Source organism: Carcharodon carcharias, chromosome 10, assembly GCF_017639515.1.
Source record: "Carcharodon carcharias isolate sCarCar2 chromosome 10, sCarCar2.pri, whole genome shotgun sequence".
NCBI classification, from domain to species: domain Eukaryota; kingdom Metazoa; phylum Chordata; class Chondrichthyes; order Lamniformes; family Lamnidae; genus Carcharodon; species Carcharodon carcharias.
The window spans coordinates 53,656,579-53,676,538 of record NC_054476.1 but is presented as its reverse complement, the minus strand read 5'-3'; the positions used below and the strand labels follow the sequence as shown (position 1 = coordinate 53,676,538).

The window sequence follows — 19,960 nt, the reverse complement described above, 5'->3', positions numbered from 1 at the left end:
TGTAAGTATCTTGCAGCTAGTGATCTGATGTTCTAGAAGAAGTACATTGTACTTGATTACAGTTCAGGTTGATGTGCTGTTATGAAATTGCAAAACAGGCTTGCAGAATCTGAGCTGATCCAATTATGATACTTCAAGTATTTCACAAAAAAATGTTGGCTGAGCAGTGTTTAATTTGTAATTGTAATGAATGTTAAATTTATGATTCATTATCTAGAATTTCAGTAAGGACTAAGTTTAAATTGCCCAATGGTTTAATGCCATATTGTGAAATGTTTGTTGGTCACAATTACACTCCCTAGGGCAAACTATTTGTTTTTTCTTCTGTTATGCCTTCTGTGTGATTAAACTGAATCTATAGGAGAACAAATCTCAGTAAGCTGGTGTAATAGCTCCAAGTTAAAATTACAAGTGAACTGTTTCTCAGATACAGCATTATATACGTTACAACTGTAATTGTCAGTGGATGTCATAAAAAATGTGAAATACAGTAATGATGGTTGTATCTGAAGAAGTTATGGAAATTAATGAGGGTTTAAACAGGAAGTAAAATAACCCAAGATTAATCTGGTAGATTCTACATTTCCTTTTCTGGGAGGGGAAGTTGTTTGAAGTAATTTGGTCCTAGTTTCTGCAGTAATTTACTTCTAACAGCAACAATATTGAAAATAATTTATGTAGAGTCCCTGGGTGGTGGTGATGGGGGAGGGTGGGGATTGGGGGGGAGAATGGATTCCAAAGTGCTTTATAGAGTACAGTATGTACCTGGGATGTTGGAATTGGTTCTTGCTGTACTGCAGGGAAAGAAACTAGCTGTTTGGTGAGTGGTTATGGTCCTTTCTATTCCTAAGATTTAAAATAGTATAGAAACTGGTGGTATGGTTAATAACATATATAAAAAAGGAAAATAAATGATTAAATGAAATAATTAATTAAAACACATTAAAGGTGGCAGGACAGGCAATGTGTCATGGCTGCAGCATGTGGGAGCTCCTGGATACCAGTAGTGATCCAGCGTAAACATGTCTGCAGTAAGTGTTTCCTGAGCTTCAGCTCAGAGACACTGAGCTGGAGGTCGAGCTGCAGACACTGCGAAACATCAGGGAGGGGGAAAGTTACCTGGATGCTTTGCACCAGAAGGTGGTCACAACCCTTAGGATAGGGTCTTCTGATTTGGTCAGTGGTCAGGAATAGAAAGGACCATAACCACTCACCAGACACTCACCAAACAGGAGAGTGTGACTGCAAGTGAGGCAGGTATGGGGACCCAGAGGGCAGGAGTGCAGGAGCCTCAGTCTTTGCTTTTGTCCTATAGGTTTGAGGTCCTCAAGCTGCAGGGCGCATGAGCTAACTGACCATGGAACCATGACACAGGAAGCCTTTCAAAAGGAATGTAGCAGTAGTAAGGGACAGTACAGTGAGGGGGGATTGATACTGTTCTCTGAAGCAATGAGTGAGTCCAGATGCCTGGTGCCAGGACTTGGAACATCTGCTCAGGGCTGGAGAGGAACTTGGAGTGGGAGGGGGAGGACCCAGTCCATTGTGGGACCATGTAGGTACCAACGACATAGGTAGAACTAGGAAAGATGTTCTGCATAGAGTATGAGGAGCTAGGCCATAAATTAAAAAGCAGAACCTCAAAGGTTATAATCTTTAGATCATTACCTGAGCCATGTTCAAGTTGGCATAGGGCACCTAAGTTAGAGAGATGAATGTGTGGCTCATAGACTGGTGTGGGAGAAGTGGGAACCATTTTGTGTGGGACTGGCACTTGTACTGGGGAAAGTGGGGCCTGTACGTTGGGATGGTCTACAGTTGAATCGTGCTTGGACCGGTGTTCTAGCGAGTTGCATACCTAGGGAGTAGAGAGGGTTTTATACTAAATAGTGGGGCAAGGGATCAAATTTAAGAAGATGTGTTAAATCAAAGAGTAGAGACAAGGCAAGAGGGAAATGGTAAACAGACCATGACAGAAAGGGGCTGAGAGTACAAATAAGAGTAAATCAGCAGATAATACTACAGGTTAGAAAAATCATGGTGGATTTTAATCTACATATAGAGCTTTTGAGATGCAGAGGGATCTAGGTGTCCTAGTGCATGAATTGCAAAAGACTAGTATGCAGGTACAACAAGTAATTAGGGTAGCTAATAGAATGTTATCATTTTATTGAGCAGAATTAAATGCAAAAGTAGGGAATGTAATTCTTCAGTTATACATGACATGCTGAGACCATACGTGGATTATTGTGTACAGTATTTGTCTCCATATTTATGGGGGGATGTAAATATATTCGAAGCAGTTTAGAGAAGGTTTACTATACTAATACCTGGAATGGGTGGGTTGTCTTATGAGGAAAAAATTGACAGGCTAGGCTTGTATCTGCCGGAGTTTAGAAGAGTAGGAGGTGATTTGATTGAAACATATAAGATCATGAGGGTGGAAGTGGAGAGGATGTTTCCTCTTTTGGGAGAATCTAGAACTAGGGGTCACTGTTTTAAAAATAAGGAGTTACTTGTTTAAGACAGAGTTGAAGAGAATTTTTTTTTTTGAGGGGCGTGAGTCTTTGCAACTCTCTTCCTCAAAAGGCAGTGGAAACATTGTCTTTATATATTTTTAAGGCAGAGGTAGATAGGTTCTTGATAAGTGAGGAGGTGAAAGGTTATCGGGAGTAGGAAAGAATGTGGAGTTAACGTTACAATCAGATCAGCCATGATCTTATTGAATCGTGGAGCAGGCTTGAAAGGTTGAGTGGCCTATTGCTCCTAATTTATATGTACGTATGTTCGTATGTATGTATATATAGAGACATATTCCAACTAAAAAATCTACAAGCGGATAAAGACCCTCCTTCAAACCACGGGTTCTACACACTCTAATAGAGGGTCAGACAGATTTGGAGAAGTAATTCCTGAGTAGGGAGCTGAAGTAGTAAAGGTACAGTCTCCAACGCTGGAGTAAAGGGAGCAAGGGACAGCAGCAAAAGCTATATCCTATCCTCATCCACATTTCCACATAATCAGACATTCACCTGGGGGTTACCTGGTAAACCAACTGTAGTGTTTCTATCACCTTTCGTTGAAATCAGCAGATTCAGCACTAATTGGGGATCAAGCTAAGAACATGTCTGACCTAACTGCTCACTGGAGCTTCTCACTGAGAATATAGTAGAACTTTCAAAATAGTGTCAAGAGCTTCTGAAGTTTCTTCTCCCTCTAACCTTTTTCTTTGCTTAAGCACAGGAATTGAAAGGATCAATTCTTTTCCGGGTATTATAATGAAGACAAATTCATTCAGGTACAACAGAAATAGAATAGCCTTTTCAAGACTTAGCCATTTCTAAGCTTGATTTGTTTTGAAATATAAAAGCTGCTTCAGTGTATTGCGGGGGGCTATCCTGACCACCGTCTGCCTGTGCCCCCCACCCCCACCAACCCTTTGCTGTTAAATACTGATCCTTGGCCACATAATCCAAAAACGCAGGCTTAGCTTCTACATGGATACTGCTAATGCATTATCTTGCTGTCTTTTCTATTTACCTAAGAGTCGTTGCCACACTCTCTCTTAAATTGCTTACCTGATATCAACATGTGCTCAAACTGAATTTCAGCAAAATTGAAGCCATCCTCTGAAGCTTCTGTCATTATCGCCTTGCCTCATGTCTCTTGTCTTGAGTCATTCAGCCTTCGAGCTGCTACCTCAAGTTGTGTTCGGAAGTCCCAAATCTTGATGTTATTTGACCGAGGGTTTCATGTCCTTCCCTCCCGACAACTGCTTGGTTGTCAGAAATGATTTATTTGCCTCTTCACCATTTCCTTCCTCCTTCCCTATCTTTCACTTTGGCCAGAGAAACCCAAACCTATACTTTATTCAACTGATGATTTTACCCCTCTAGCCGGTTTCCCTGCATCACCCATCCATAAGTTCCTTGTCATGAAAGGATAATAATTCTCATAATATTATTGTGATTTATTGTAAAAGTAGGTTAATAGTGGGATTTGGATAGTTTGTGTTTGTGTGTGCGTGTTTTAATTGAATTGGAGACAGTTGGTCTGGAGGCTTTGTCTCATCAAAAGCTCGTTTTGAAATGCTAAATATGCAAACATGACTGAAGTCCTAGAATGTGAGGGGAGGAGAATTTGCATTTTTAGATGAATCAGGGTAGTTTGAATTTCAAAGAGATGGCAGGGTGTTACACCTAGCCAGAGAAGCTAGGCCAAGCAGTGTGTTTATTTTTCCCAAAGGTTACTGATAATATTAGCAGCATGAATAGATTTATATTATGAGAAAGGTAAAATTCCAAAGACTTATGGGATCAATGGGATTTACATTAAAAGGGAGAAACATGTATCAAGGAGAAGAGTCTATGTGTCAGTGAAGGCATTATAAGATCTACCAGAAGTGTGAAAAGCCTCCAGTATTTGTGCATTACACCTGCTATTTACAGAAACTGAAGCTGGGAAAAGCCACTTTGAATTCCACTGTCCAGGGTATTGTGCTGACTTGCCTGGATCTGTTTAAATCTATTTGTTTTTACTCTTGCCTTAATGGGGTTGTAACTGGAAGCCAGATTAATTGGGGTTTTAGGAGTTATTTTCGTAGTAATTTGTAGACCTATGTATATGCTTGAAATCTTTTCTTTTGTTAATAAATGTTTAATTTAGCTTTCTAAAAAATCTCTGAAACTTGGATGGACTTATTACTACTGAATTCAGTGCACGCATCTCAAAATAAATGCAAATTGCAAAACCATTGTGACCCTGTGATCAAGATCCCCTTGTGGATTTGATCCGCCTGGCACATCTTCCGTGTCATAACATCCTACTCATATGAAATGTTGCAGCCTGCATTAAATCTTACATTCCCATCAATCCCATTCTCGCCAGGTTCCATTGCACACAGTGCCCTAATATGTCCATTTCAAAATTTTCATTCTTGTTTTCCAATCTCTGAGGGCCAGCACAGGCATATTTGGCCAAGTGGCCACCTTCTGTGCTGTAATCATTCTATTTGATCCTAACCCCATCTCTCAATGATCTCTTTCTGCCTCATATATTTGCCCTCCACTCTGCTTCATGAGGCTTTTAAGTGCATCAGTGGACTGTTCAGTCATTCATTGAGATTATGGTGATTGTATTTGAACTCCATCCACTTGCCTTGGGTCCATATTCCCTTTTCCTCACCCCTTGCTCTCTCTGCTGCAACATTGGTAGCAGCTCATTTAGAAACTTAGTTTATACTGGATAAACTAAACTCCAAGGCTATGGAATTAATGTATGTGCATACATATGTTTGCTGTTCTTATGGATACTTAAATGAATTCTTCACTTCTTTTTCAGGTCGGCATTTTGTTTTACTTCTCCCTTTCCTATGAAGCACTCAATCTCTGTTCAGGGTACATCTCATATATTATTTGATTTGATTTTGTTGGCCAAGGCATCTCCTATTATGAACATATGTGAAGTGTCCTGCCTTCTGGATTACCAAAGCAAACACATGCAGTGAGAATGTATCATTTTCAAATTATTCTATCCCTAAAATATATTTTTGTTAAAAGTGCTGTTTAATTTTGATTTGAAACTTAATTGGTGTTCTGCAAAATAAGCTGCCGGTGGTCCCAATGGAATATATAGGAACGTGAAATAGACACGGCAGAACAAATTCATTCGTGCGTGTTGCATCTGAACTGTTTCCGTAGTTTGACGTTTTCTTTTCATGTCATTTATTTTGATATTTTCCTAATGGAGTGCATCTCAGGAGGCTGCAGTATGTATTTTAGGGATTTTTTAAGGAGATTTTTGAATTATATGAGAGTCTACTCAAAATGCTTATCATGCAGTGGATTATTTTTAAGTACAGTCACTTATGTTGGCAGAATTTTAACTGGAATGCTTTCTTGAATGGTCTGCTGGAGCACGGCATGGTGGATGAGCAAGGATTTCTCTTTTTTGGAAGTTTCTCGCAAGGCAAATTCATAATCTCAGTTGATGATTTGCAGGGAAATGTTTGTTTTCGGAATGAAGGGTGAATGAGAAGATTTCAAGATGTGAGCACATCACATACCAATTTTTTAAAGATACCCAATAGTTAAGTACATTGAAGATATTGAAACCAAACAGGTGTACATTATTCCCCATACCCAGCAGAATCAGACAGTATAATACTTTTTGTATGTATTGAAACTTGTGCTTTGTCAAGTTTAAAGAATGCTGTAGGAAGGCTTGTAGTTGAGCACTTGGGTGTAAAGTATTCTTCATGTATATTATTTTAAACTTCTCCTTATATCACTGCTTTCATGGCATTTCAGTGGCTTAGGTGCAGAAAAGTCATATTACTTCATAATAACTCTAAGGAGTCAGGGAACAGAGGTCTAGGTGTGTCCTTATTTCCTTGAGCTAAATATGGATATATGCATGATTTAAACATAAATGTACATTTTATTTCAAGTAGTTTAGAATGAGAGTATAATAGAGTCTTAGCTGTGTACTTGACTCCTGACAACATATTAACCCCTAAACAACCATTGTTTTCATTTTAAATTAGACCAAGTCCACTTGATAATTTCTGTATATGGCACAGTATTGAAGGAGTAAGTTGGAGGAGTAAGTGTACAGAATGTTCTGTTAAAAACACCTGCAACTAATACTAACAAACTTAGACTCCAATCATAAATCACCCAAGGTCACTGAATAAAACAGAGTTTATACAACCTTCTGTCTACTGACTGTGGCTCTTAATGGCAATTTAATGCTATATGACATATTGCTACAAAAATATGAAGTTAAAGCTTTACGAAGAGATCCAGAAAGCAAACTTCATTGAAACTTCAGGGGTAGTAGTGGTCTAAATATTAAATTGTAGTAATGTTTTGGGCAGAAGACTAATGGTTTATTTAGCCTTTCCTTCCAAATTATTAGTTTCCTTACAATAGTTCTAGAGCTAATAACTCTGCGTGCCCATTTCTAAGAGGAATTCATCCAGCCCCTTTTAAAGAAAACTACCGTGTCTTTCTGTTGTACCACCCGAGAATCTGTTTCACAATTCTATTGCCTTCTCGCTAAAAAGCATTCCCTAAGTTTCTGTTTTCTCCTGATAATTTAACTCTAACTTTAAATTGTGTCACTAGTCCTTAAATTCCTGGCCAACAGAAGAACTTTCCCTGATTTAATTTTCTCCACACCTGTAGGAGTCTTGAGTCTGTTTTCCCCTTCATCCTCTCCTCTCTTTAGACAGTCAAGTCCTAGCTTTATGTGCTTTCTTCATAACTTTGCCCCAGTGATTCTACATTTTTTTTATAAAACGGAGAACAAAACAGTACCAAATACAATTTCAGCATCTCTTCCTTAAACTTATAAGACATAATCTCAACTACATATCTCAACATCTTTTTTTCACCGCCTGCAAACATTAAACCGATGGTTTTAAATTCCTATCCTCCAAATGCCACCCTTTGATGTCTTGCCTTGTCCCTTACCAAGGTCTTAACCAGCCATACCATAGAAGAAACTAATAGAGCTGTAATGTGAATGACCATCCCTAGCTTTCTTTTAAAGATGGGGATTACTTTTGGTACTTTTCAGTACATTGTAATATAATTAAATTTGAGTGATCTTTGAAAGTTAACAATGTGGAATGTGAAATCTTCTCAGCCAACTGCACCAACAATCTTGCTTGGAAATTATTGGAACTCAGAGTTTTACTTACTTTCTGGTTCCTGAACCCTTTAACCAAGTCCAATATTATGAAACTCATTTTTCAATCTGTACCGTTCTCTATATTTCCCTCAGCTCCTCCACTCCTGCCACACCAATATATTTCCTTCCCAGGTTCCTACCTTGCATCTCATCAGTTCTTGGCCATCCTTCACCCCTATCTAATTCCTTCCCTATTCTTCTCTGAATTTTAGAAACTTTTCCAATCTTTTATCTGCATTAGTTTTACCTTCCTCCTTGGTCCTCGACTTCCTTTAAAAAAAAAACTACTTAAAACGAGCCCATTTTCTTTTTATGTTTATATCCTTCAGACAACGTTTTATTCCTTCAAAGCACTCTCTCTTCTGAAATTAGATTTAAGATTTTACTGCCATTATTTCAACCTTAAAATGAATGACCTAGTTTTCCGATAATAACATTTACAATAAACCATTCGTTTTAATGGTTACCATTTTAAATTCATTAATTGGATGTGTATCTTGCTGGTAAGGCCAGCATTTATTACCCCTCCTTAATTGCCCAGAAGAAGTTGGCAGTGAACAATCCATGTGATGAGGTACTCCCACTGTACAGTTGGATGGGGAGTTCCAGGACACTGGCCCAACAATGATGAAGGAATAGCTATATTTCCAAGTCAGGATGGCGATTGACTTGGAGGTGATGGTATTCCCGTGCACCACCTCCTTGGCGGTAGAGAAGGTTCTGTTGCAGAAGCTTTATCAAATTGCTGCAGTGCATCTTGTCGATGGTACACAATGCTGATATGGTTTGCAGATGGAGAATGGGGTGCTAATTAAATGAACAGCTTTTGCCTGGATGGTGTTGAGCTAGTGTGTTGTTGGAGCTGCACCCATCCAGGCAAGTGGAGAGTATTCCATCACACTTCCAACTCTTACCTTCTAGATTATGCATAGCCTTCAGGGAGTCAGGAGGTGAGTGACTTGCCAGCTTCTCACCTTCTCTTGCGGGTGCAGAATTTACATGGTTGGCCCATGGCGACCGCAGAATGTTGATGGTAGAGAATTTGGCGATGGTAGTACCATTGATTGTTAAGGGGAGGTTATGGGAATTAATCTTGTTGGAGATGATCGTTATTTGGCACTTGTGTGACCTGAATGTGGTGTGCCACTTTACTGTCCAAGCTGAGACGTTGTCCAGGCCTTGATGCATGGGGGCATGGACTGCTTCATTATCTACCCTTGTTAGACCATGCCTGGAGTACTGTGAACAGTTCCGGGCATCATACCTTTAGGAAGTGAAGCAGTGCAGCATTAATTTACTAGAACGTTACCTGAACTCCAAGGGCTCAGCTGTGTTATGGCAGGCGATGGTAAATGCCAAGCTGCCCAAATCCCAGAGGGAAACTTGAAGCAGCTGCCACAACTATTTGCAGTTTGTACTTATTTCGTGATGCTGGCTTTGAATTCAGTAAGAAGGAGGCCACCAAGTCTTATAGGTTTCTTACAAAACTAAGTTAAACCTTTATTAATAGAATAAATTATTTTAAGCACATACATAGATTTGCAAATTACTAAGATGATAACTTCTAAATCCCCTAATTAATCTAAACCCCAGTTACACCCCCATTAAGGCAACAGTGAGACACACAGGTTTTTAAAAGATCTAAGCAAATTTACACACAATACCATGGGTAGTCAAATTCAAAGTGAGCTTTTCTCAGCTTGAGTTCCTTGTAGACAGCAGCTTGAGGCTTAAATGCTGGAGGCTTTTCACACTTGTTAGATCTTAGAATGCCTGCCTTGCATACAACCTTCTCTCCTTTATACACTTTCCCCTTTGAATACAAATTCCCATTATTTCACTGTCTTTGGACTTTACCTCTCTAATAATAAAAATCCATCAAAGTACCAATTTTACCAGCAATCTTTGGGAAAAATAACCACACTGTTTCTCAACTTCTGACTCAATGAAACATTTCACCCCCATCTTTTGAATTCAAGCTAGTCTGATTTATTTTAAAATGCAAATGTTCCCTATACACCTAAGTTAACCTACTTAACATTTCAAACCTAGCTTACATCAAAGTCTTCAGATCAGCTGCCTTTAATTTAGTCACAGACACAGACCCCACTATTATTCTACAATAAATTCCAATAACATTATGAAAATTATTACATCTTCCTGACAGCTGTGAGGAGAGATTAAACAAACTAGGGTTGTATTCTGTTGAATTTAGAATTTAGAATTAAATGAACAGCTAAGGGGTGATTTGGACAAGGTTTTTCAGGATTTTAAGGGAAACAGGGTAGATAAGGAAAAAACTATTTCTGCTGGTTGGGTCGTATAGGCTAGGAAGCTTGGTCTAAAAGTTAATCAGACATTTCAGAAGGGAAATTAGAAAGCACTTCTCGCAAAGGGTGGGAGAAGTTTGGAACTCTTCTCAAGTGACAATTTATGCTAGATCAATTGTTAAATTTAAAACTGATAGAGCTTTGTTAACCAAAGGTACTAAGGGATATGGATCAGAGGCGGGTATATGGTGTTAGGCTACAATTAGGTAATTGAATGGTGGAAAAAGTTCGAGGGGCTAAATAGCCTACTATTATTCCTCTGTTTCAATGGGGTTTTGCAAATGGAACTGAATACTCTGCAATCATCAGCGAACATACCCACTTCCAGCCTTATGTTGGAGGGAAGGTCATTGATGTAACAGCTGTCAATGGTTCAGCCTAGGACACTGCCTTAAGGAACTCCTGGAACAATGTTCTCTGGCTGAGATGTTTGGCTTCTAATAACCACAACCACCTTCCCTTCTGCTAGGCAGTGGAAAGTTTTCCTCGATTTCCAATGACTTCAGTTTTGCTAGGGCTCCTTGATGCTACAATCTGTCAAATGCTGCCTTGATGGTAAGGGGAGCCATTATCAGCTCACCTCGGGTATTCAACTCTGTTGTCCATGTTTTTATGAACTCTCTCAGCAGTGCATGTGCCTCCTTTCTGTTTGGCTGTGGCCTGCAACATTCTGGCCACTAATTTTCTTCCTTTTCTATCTTCCAGATCCAGCTAAAGTGAGACTTTGCCATTCCCAGTTCTTCCTCCTCTGGAACATATAAACCTTCCCTAAGAAACGATGTGAACCAACATTTTTAATTAAACCTTCCTGATGCGCATGTAGCCTTGCAGTTTTGTTGCTTGCTTGTACTCTGTTTAACTAGTTCAGGAGCTCAGTGAATTGTAACTTCCAGCATATCCCCATTTCCTCACGATCTTATTTACCTGCTATATTAAGCCCTCACCCCAAGCACCCAGAAAATAACATACCATTATGATTTTAGTTGGATTTGTTCCGACAAACTTCCTTAGGCAAACAGCTGGGCAAAAATTTGGTAGCTTTCTATTTCCCACCACTTCTTATTCACCAATTTTATTTTTTTATATCCTGACAATCATGTAAATGCATGTTAATTCATTGCTTGTAGTGTTCACAGGACATCTTAACTTAGGTCTATTCCCCTTCCCCTGCTTCCCTAACTTAAATCTTCCCATCTGTCTTGCTTATCTTGTCGTTCACAATTGTTGCAACAGTGCAGCCTTGCTTTCCTGAGAAGTGGTTAGGTGGGTCAAGCACTTGGACCTTTTCTTCCTATGCCATGTGTTACATTATGCATTGACCAACCTGATGTGTCTTTCTCTAGTAGGTCCAGTTCATTGCACTGGAAGTAAATCCAAGGCTACTACCGTGTAGACTCTCTTCCTAGTTCATGAAATTTCCTTTTCACCTAAGTTCCACATCCACCTTTGCAGTTGATTTTTCACATTGTAACCGCAAGCTTCTCACCACCTCTTCACATGAATCTTATCACGCCCTGTATTGCATCCTGAGCCCTAGCACACAGGAAGCACCATACCATTGATTTCAATTAGATTAGCTACAGCAAGCATTCTTAGTGAAACAGTGGGGTAAAATCTGTTGGAAGTTATTCTTATTTGAATTAAAAGCCTCATTTTATTGTTTAAGCTATAGAACTGTTGAAAGTTTAGAGTTTGAATTTATGGCAGCTAGTTGTTATCATTGGAATTCTGAAACCTGCTCTGTAATATGGAAGAGGTTGATTTCACAGCAGCAGGAGCTTTTGGGCATTTGTGAGGTAGAAAGCATTACCTTGTTATTATTTATGTCTTTCCTGACCTCAGGATATTGCAAAGTGCATCACGGCCAATGAAGTACTTTTGAAATGCAGCCACTATTGAGTAAGAAAATGTCGCAGTTAATTTCTATACAACAAGGTCCCATGAATGGGAATGAGGTAAATAGTATGAAATAATATATGAAAATCGATTGAAAACCAGTTGACACTTTGAGCCCTGTTCCCCCAGTAGTGCATTGCAGTAGGTACCTTATTGGGAAACTATAGGTCTATTGGTCTTCATTAATAATGTTAATGGTTGGAAATTGCTGGTTGGGCATCACAAGCAAAAGTACCTGTGATTTGCTAATATTTTGCCTGTTGCATATCTTGAGACTTTGGGACCTTGGAAAATTTTACTCGGCGCTTCAAAGGATTTCATTTTTGTGAGTTATAAAAGTGCAAAACATGAAGCCTAAGGGGCTACATCTAAAGGTTAAAGCTATATTTTATCATTAATTTGCATATATTTCAAGTTGCTTATACTAATAGAGCTTGGTAGATTGATGTAGAATTCATCACAATTGTGCTGAAAAAAATAATCCTTTTTAAACCTGCAGAACAAATAAATTCAAAAGGGATAAAACCAGCAAGTAAGAAACATATGAAAATGGGGTTGAATTGCCTGAACTTCACAGGCAGGCTATTTGGGGTTGAGGGGCCAGATTTCCCTGGGGCAACAGGTTGGACTTCTGTATTATAAAATCTCATAGTGTTACTCCATTTGATAACTTGGAGTAGAAGTGTTCTTGCAAAGTCAAGAAATTCAAGAAACAGTTAGGCTATCGTCAGAAGAAATTTTGAAATCAGCCCTTGCAAGTTATAGGAACTCGTCAATTTTCAAAATTTATATAAATATGGAGGTTCTTGTACCTCAGCAGGTGGCAGCCCTGCCTCCAAGCCAGAAGCTCCCGGTTCAAGTCCTGTACTAGGCACTTTACAGCCTTTCGGACTTAATGTTGAGTTCAACTATTTCAGATCATGAACTCTCTCCTCCATCCCCTTTCCAATCCCGCTTTTTCCAATAATTTATAATTTTTTTACAAATATATTTTTCTTTTCCCACTTATTTTATAATTTATTTCGACCTATTGTTTTATCTCCACCTTTTAGCCCATTTCGATCCCTTCCCCCCACCCCACCCCCACTAGGGTTATCTGCCACTAGCTTGTCCTGCTCGCTACTTTTAATGCCCCCATTAGCACATTCCTTAGATAATATCACCACCGTCAACACCCCTTTGTCCTTTTGTCTGTGACATCTTTGGCAATCTCTTCTTTGCCTTCACCTCTCGAGCTCCACCTGCCCCCCGCCCCCAAACCCTCTACCAGCTTATATTTCACCTCATTTCTCTATTTCCTTAGTTATGATGAAGGGTCATACGGACTCGAAACATCAACTATATTCCTCTCCGCAGATGCTGTCAGACCTGCTGAATTTTTCCAGATATTTTTGTTTTCATTCTAGATTTCCAGCATCTGCAGTATTTTGCTTTTATCTTTGTGTTTAATTGACTGCCGCCTCTCTTCAAGGAACGTCTAAGTTGAAGAAGTTTTGATCGTTTCTCCGACAGGATTTCCTCCTGTCTCTTTTGCCCTGTTCACCTTCGTTGCTTTCCATTTCTCTCCTGGTGTTTGACAAGGTTTGTACTAAAACTTGCTTTCACAGCCATATTTCATTCCTCAGTGACTGCCTCTGTCTCCGACTTACCCCACGTGGATTCCAACTGAAGTTCCATCCCTCATGTTTTGAACCCACCCAGGATTACAGGTATCCCCGGGACATACAATGCTTGTGCTCGTCGGACTGCTGTTCTCGTCGCATCCTGAGATCCACACTCCGGTGCCGTACACCGCCATATGAACACACTTGACCTCGCAGTCCAGCAGCACCAACGCACCCTATCTCTAAGCTGTCCTTGCCCCCAGTTTCATTTTATTCTTCATCTCATCCGATGCCTCAACAAGAAACTTTGTCGCTTTCTTTCAGATGCAAAGGAACGCAAGCTCCAACAACTCATTGACACCAACACCCACTCAGGACCCTCCACCCCTGTCCGTCCCTCTGGTCCCATCCCTTCTTCCAATCCCAGCCCCGGCCGTGCATTCACCAGACCCTCTGACCTTCCCCTCTCTGATGCTGAATGTTCAGTGCTCAGCAAAGGACTCAGCTTCATACCCTTACGCCCTCACCTCAATGAATTTCGGGCTCAGCACGATGCTGAGCTCTTCTTCCGCCGCCTTCATCTCCGTGCTCACTCCTTTGGGCAGGAGTCCTCTCCCCATTCAACGAATCCTTTTACCCACCTCCAATATTCTCCTTCCACCTGGACCCTCCCTCTGGATTTTTACCTGCTCTTGATCTTTTCATTGAGAACTGTCGGCGTGACATCGGTCATCTCAATTTCTCTGCTCCTCTCACCCACTCTAACCTGTCTCTTTCTGAATTTGCTGCACTCTTGTTCTCTCAAGTCCAACCCTGACTTTGTCATGAAACCTGCTGACAAGGGTGGTGCTGTTGTTGTCTGGCGCACTGACCTCTACCTCGCAAAGGCTGAGCGTCAACTTGCAGACTCTTCCTCCTACCTCCCCCTGGACCATGACCCACCACTGAACATCAAGCCATTGTTTCCAGGACTGTCACTGACTTCATCTCCTCTGGCGATCTTCCCTCTACAGCTTCCAACCTCATAGTCTCCCAACCTCAGGGGGCCTGCTTCTACCTCCTACCCGAAATCCACAAACAGGACTGTCCCGGCAGACCGATCATGTCTGCCTGTTCCTGCCCCACGGAACTCATTTCTTGCTATCTTGACTCCATTCTCTCTCCCCTTGTCCAGTCTCTTCCCACCTACATCTGCGATTCCTCTCATGCCCTACATCATTTCAACAATTTCCAGTTCCCTGGCCCCAACTGCCTCCTCTTCACCATGGACGTCCAATCTCTCTACACCTCCATCCCCCACCGGGATGATCTGAGGGCTCCACTTCTTCCTCGAACAGAGGCCCGATCAATCCCCGTCCACCACTACTGTCCTCCGTCTGGCTGAACTTGTTCCCTCACTGAATAATTTCTCCTTAAACTCATCTCACTTCCTCCAAATAAAAGATGTGTCAAGGGTACCCACATGGGCCCCAGTTATGCCTGTCCCTTTATGGGGTATGTGGAACATTCCTTGTTCCAGTCCTATTCAGGCCCCCTCCCACAACTCTTTCTCTGGTACATCAATGACTACTTCGGTGCTGCTTCATGCTCTCGTCTGGATCTGGAAAAATTTATTAATTTTGCTCCCAGTTTCCACCCCTCCGTCATTTTCACGTGGTCCACCACTGACATCTCCCTTCCCTTCCCTGACCTCTCAGTCTCAATTTCTGGTGATAGACTGTCCACCAATATTCATTACAAGCCTACCAACTCCCACAGCTACCTCGACTACAGCTCCTCACCCTGCTTCCTGTAAGGATTCTATCCCATTCTCTCCATTCCTTTGCCTCCGTCGCATCTGTTCTGATGATGCCACTTTCCAAAACAGTTCCTCTGACATGTCTTCCTTCTTCCTTAAGTGAGGTTTTCCACCCACGGTGGTTGACAGGGCCCTCAACCGTGTCCGGCTCATCTCCCGCGCATCCGTCCTCACGCCTTCCTCTCTCTCCCAGAACCATGATAGGGTCCTCCTTGTCCTCACTTATCACCCCACCAGCCTCCACGTTCAAAGCATCATTCTCCGCCATTTCCACCAATTCCAGCATGATGCCGCCACCAAACACATCTTCCCTTCGACCCCCTCCCTGCCCAGGCAGCTATCCGCAGGGATCATTCCCTCCGCCCCTGCTCCACCCCTACACCTCAACCCCCTCCCACGGCACCTTCCCATGCAACCGCAGAAAGTAACACCTGCCCCTCTACTTCCCCCCTCCTCACTGTCCAAGGGCCCAAACACTCATTTCAAGTGAAGCATCACTTTACTTGCGCTTCCCTCAATTTAGTCGACTGCATTCGCTGCTCCCAATGCGGTCTCCTTTACATTGGAGAGACCAAACGCAGACTGGGTGACCGCTTTGTGCAACACCTCCGGTCTGCCCGCAAGCATTACCCAGACCTCCCTGTCGCTTGCCATTTCAACACACCAGCCTGCTCTCATACCCACATGTCTGTCCTGGGCCTGCTGCAATGTTCCACTGAAGCTCAACGCAAACTGGAGGAACAGCACCTCATCTTCCGACTAGGCACTTTACAGCCTTCCGGACTTCATAATAAGTTCAACAACTTCAGATCATGAACTCTCTCCTCCATCCCCACCCCCTTTCCAATCCCCCCTTTTCCAATAATTTATAATTTTTTTACAAATATATTTTCCTTTTCCCACTTTTTAAATTTATTTCGACCTATTGTTTTATCTCCACCTTTTAGCCCATTTCGATCCCTTCCCCCATCCCACCCCAAGTAAGGTCATCTGCCACTAGCTTGTCCTGCTTGCTACTCTTGATATCCCAATTAGCACATTCCTTAGATAATATCACCACCGTCAACACCTCTTTGTCCTTTTGTCTATGACATCTTGGGCAATCTCTTTGCCTTCACCTATCGAGCTCTACCTGTCCCACCCCCCCCCCCCCCCCCCCCCCCCCCTCTACCAGCTTATATTTCACCTCATTTTTCTATTTCCTTAGTTCTGATGAAGGGTCATATGGACTCGAAACGTCAACTATATTCCTCTCCGCAGATGCTGTCAGACCTGCTGAGTTTTTCTAGGTATTTTTGTTTTTGTTCTGTACCAGGGCTTGTTGGCCTTGGAAGGCACATTCATGACATAACTAATAAGGTTAATAGTCAACCTGCTAATCTTTCCAACACGACATGGCAAGTGGTAAAAGCAGGAGAGATTCCTGGTTAGCAATGCATGATACAGAGTCGTGCCCCTCAAGTGATAACTGCTTGTGTCTCCTTCAAATATAGGCACCTTTGATTCCCACGAGGACTAATGGCTAATTACAGAAGGATATAAATACATTTGAGTGTTTGTTTCTGAAGTGCACAAAAATGTATAAATAGATTACTTCCACAATAACCGGGGCAAACATACCAATGTCTTGTGACTGCAAGGGATAATTCTTCGAGTGGGCCATTTGAACCATTATAACAATGATAATGTGTGGGGGGTTCGAGAACATTGATGCATTCTGTACATGTAAATGTTACTAATAGAAGTTCTCGCCCTGGAATGTGGTATGTTGCAGTGTGAGTGGCTTGCATATCTACATTTGGGGGCAGGCTAATTTTAGAGCCATGTTTCAGTTTTGAAATACCACACAACATACTGTAAAGGTATGCAGAAATAGCAATGTCTCCGATGTGATGCACACTTAATGAGCCCACAGGCATGAATAAGAGTAACTAAGGAGTATATCTTTCAGAAATGAAGATAACTGCAGTTCACTGTGTTTCTCTCAATTGCTTTAAAAGATTAATGGATCACCCTATGTGGGATTTTGAGTTCATAGTATGTGATTTGTTTTAAACAAGAATATATCATACTCCAGGTTCTGTACTAATCAGCTAGTTGGCACAGCTGACTTGTTATTTTTCCGATGAATATTTCCAGTTTATGTTGCATTCTTGGTGGCATCAATCAGCAATCTTTTAAAAATTGTTACAGTGAAAGATCATGGTCCACAACAACTATCCTAATGAACACAAGAAAATGCTGGAAATACTCAGCATGCCAGATAGCACCTGGAGAGAGAGAGCTAACATTTTGGATCTCACACCTTTTATTAGAACTGATGTCCTTTATTCGTAACACAATGTACTAAGTCAAAGTTATAAGGTGTGATGTTTTGGGGCTGCCTCTTTAGTTAGAGTAAAATGGAGGAATGAAGGTGGTCATGTGACCTTTGAATTCTGCTTGGTCACAAGCCTGGCTCACTTAGTTGCTGTGGAGATAAGAGGGGCCTGAGTCAAGAGACTTGCTGAGAAGGTGCAAGATGCTCACGCCTGTGGACTATGGCAAGAGCACCTGTGCTAATTGTGGGTAGGCTGTTCATCTCCAATACTGTCCACTTCAATCTGTAGTTTCATGACATCACCACAAGCTGGTGCACCAACCAGGCCTGTTCCAACATTCTTTGAATTCTTATCCAAGGATCCAACGTTTCTGGGATTCTCATAGTGGTCCACTACCTTCTCGTGGTAAGCAGCAGCGAGCGGTGCCCGAGCCTGGACTACAAGCCGCAGAAGAGAGCACAAACGCCAGCCAACAACTGCCATCGCCGAGACTTAACTGTGTCACAAGCAAGGCTCTTGCAGGTGTTAGGAATGTCAGGTTTTATGAATGATTATACTTCAAACTGTCTGTGCAATTCCTAGCTAGAATGGAGTTGGGGTTCAAGAGGATAGCCAATTGCCATTCCTACCTGGATGCAAAGAGACAGAGACTGAGTTCATGACGATTTAAGGAAGCTGGAAGATTAATCTAGCCTGGCATAGAGAGGAGGAATATCCAGTGTAACCCTCACAGTGAAAGTCAGCACTGTGGCTAGAAGCTAACTGGCTGGGAAAGGGAAACGGAAGCTGGCCATTGGGAGTGGAGAACAACTTTGGATTAGTTCCAGAAGAATAACTTTCGACTGATTCCAGGGAAATAAAGTGTACATTTAAGGGGCAGTGTAAAGTATAATGGTGGTGGGGGATTTTGGATTGGGGAAACTTCAGTTTAAAGTATAATTTGCCTACTTAGTGGTTAACCAAGGGTGCTTTGAATTTGTTTGCTACATTAAAAGTCTTAAAATTTGAAACCTTCTCACATGATCTTTCCAGACAGTCACTGGAAACTCGAATATCATTTTTTAAGTTGTTCTCTATGGGGATTGTAACAATTGCTGAAGCTAGGGTGACACTACTTTTCTAATCTTGTGAATTTATCTGCAGGGAAAATTTAACAGATTTCAGCTGCAGCTTTATGCTATAAAAGCAAAGTGCTGGAAACACTCAGCAGGTCAGAGTTAATGTTTTGAGTCAAATAGATTTATTCAGAACTGGATTCGACAATTCTAAAGAAGAGTCACAGTCAACTCGCACAGTAATTGTGTTTCTCTCTCCAGAGATACAGCCAAACCTGCTGAGCATTTCCATTCTGCTTTCATTTGTATTTCCAGCATCTGCAGTATTTTGCTTTTATTGCAGCTTTTTACTGTCATCTGTATCACTGGTGATTTAAGAATGGATTTTTAAGGGAAGTATTATCCTGAGGTCCCACTCTTGATTGGTATCCAGTGCCCCCTGCTGAAAAGTGTGCAGGTTGAATGAGAGAGGATCAGGCTCAGCTGTGATGCGCCATGTGGTTGAAAAACCCTTTTAAGATTTATTGAGCTCACAGTTGAAGAGTGGCTGCTGTTGGTTTTAATTTACTGTTAATTTACTTCATTGTTTAAAAAGAGAAATTGTGAATGGTTCATGGCGATCATATTGCAGCGACGAGACTTGGATGCTTAAATAAACAGCACCAAGATGGGCATTCGTCCAAACTTATTTTTTTTTTTCTCCCTCGCGTGCTTATCTAGCTCACCCTTCAATGCATTTGTGCTATTCACCTCAGCTACTACTGATTGTTGTGAGTTGCACATTCTAACTGCTCTCTAGGTAGACATTGCTCCTAATTCTCTATTGGATTAATCGGTGGCCATCTTAGATGCATGATCCCTAGTTTTGGTCCCCTCCACAAGTGCAAATGTCATCTATACACCTAACAAATCTTTTCTAATTGTAAAGACCTCTATCAGATCACCCCTCATTTCTTTCCAGGGAAAATGGACCTTAACCTGTTCAGTCTTTCCTGCTGTATAATCTGAAGTATCATCCTCGCAAAGCTTTCTTGCACCTTCTAGTGCATCTATCTGCTTTCTCTAATATGGAGACCAGAACTGTGCACAGGTACTCCAACTGTGGTCTCACCAAGGTTCTATGCAAGTTGAACATAACCTCTTTGCTTTTCATTTCTATCTTTGTAGAAAGGCTTTGTTTGCTTAATTTGTTATTTTTTATAACTTAATCCTGTCATGTTTCTTCGCAGATTTTCAAGTTGCATCAGCTTTGGCTATTTTTTCT

At 41.3% G+C, this 19,960-nt stretch overlaps 1 protein-coding gene across 2 annotated transcripts in view; it reads left to right on the top strand.

Annotated features, from left to right (window-relative positions):
* The window catches only part of mob2a (MOB kinase activator 2a), a 238,938-nt gene that overhangs the window by 38,976 nt on the left and 180,002 nt on the right, over positions 1–19,960 (top strand). The gene's annotated exons all lie outside the window — the stretch shown is intronic.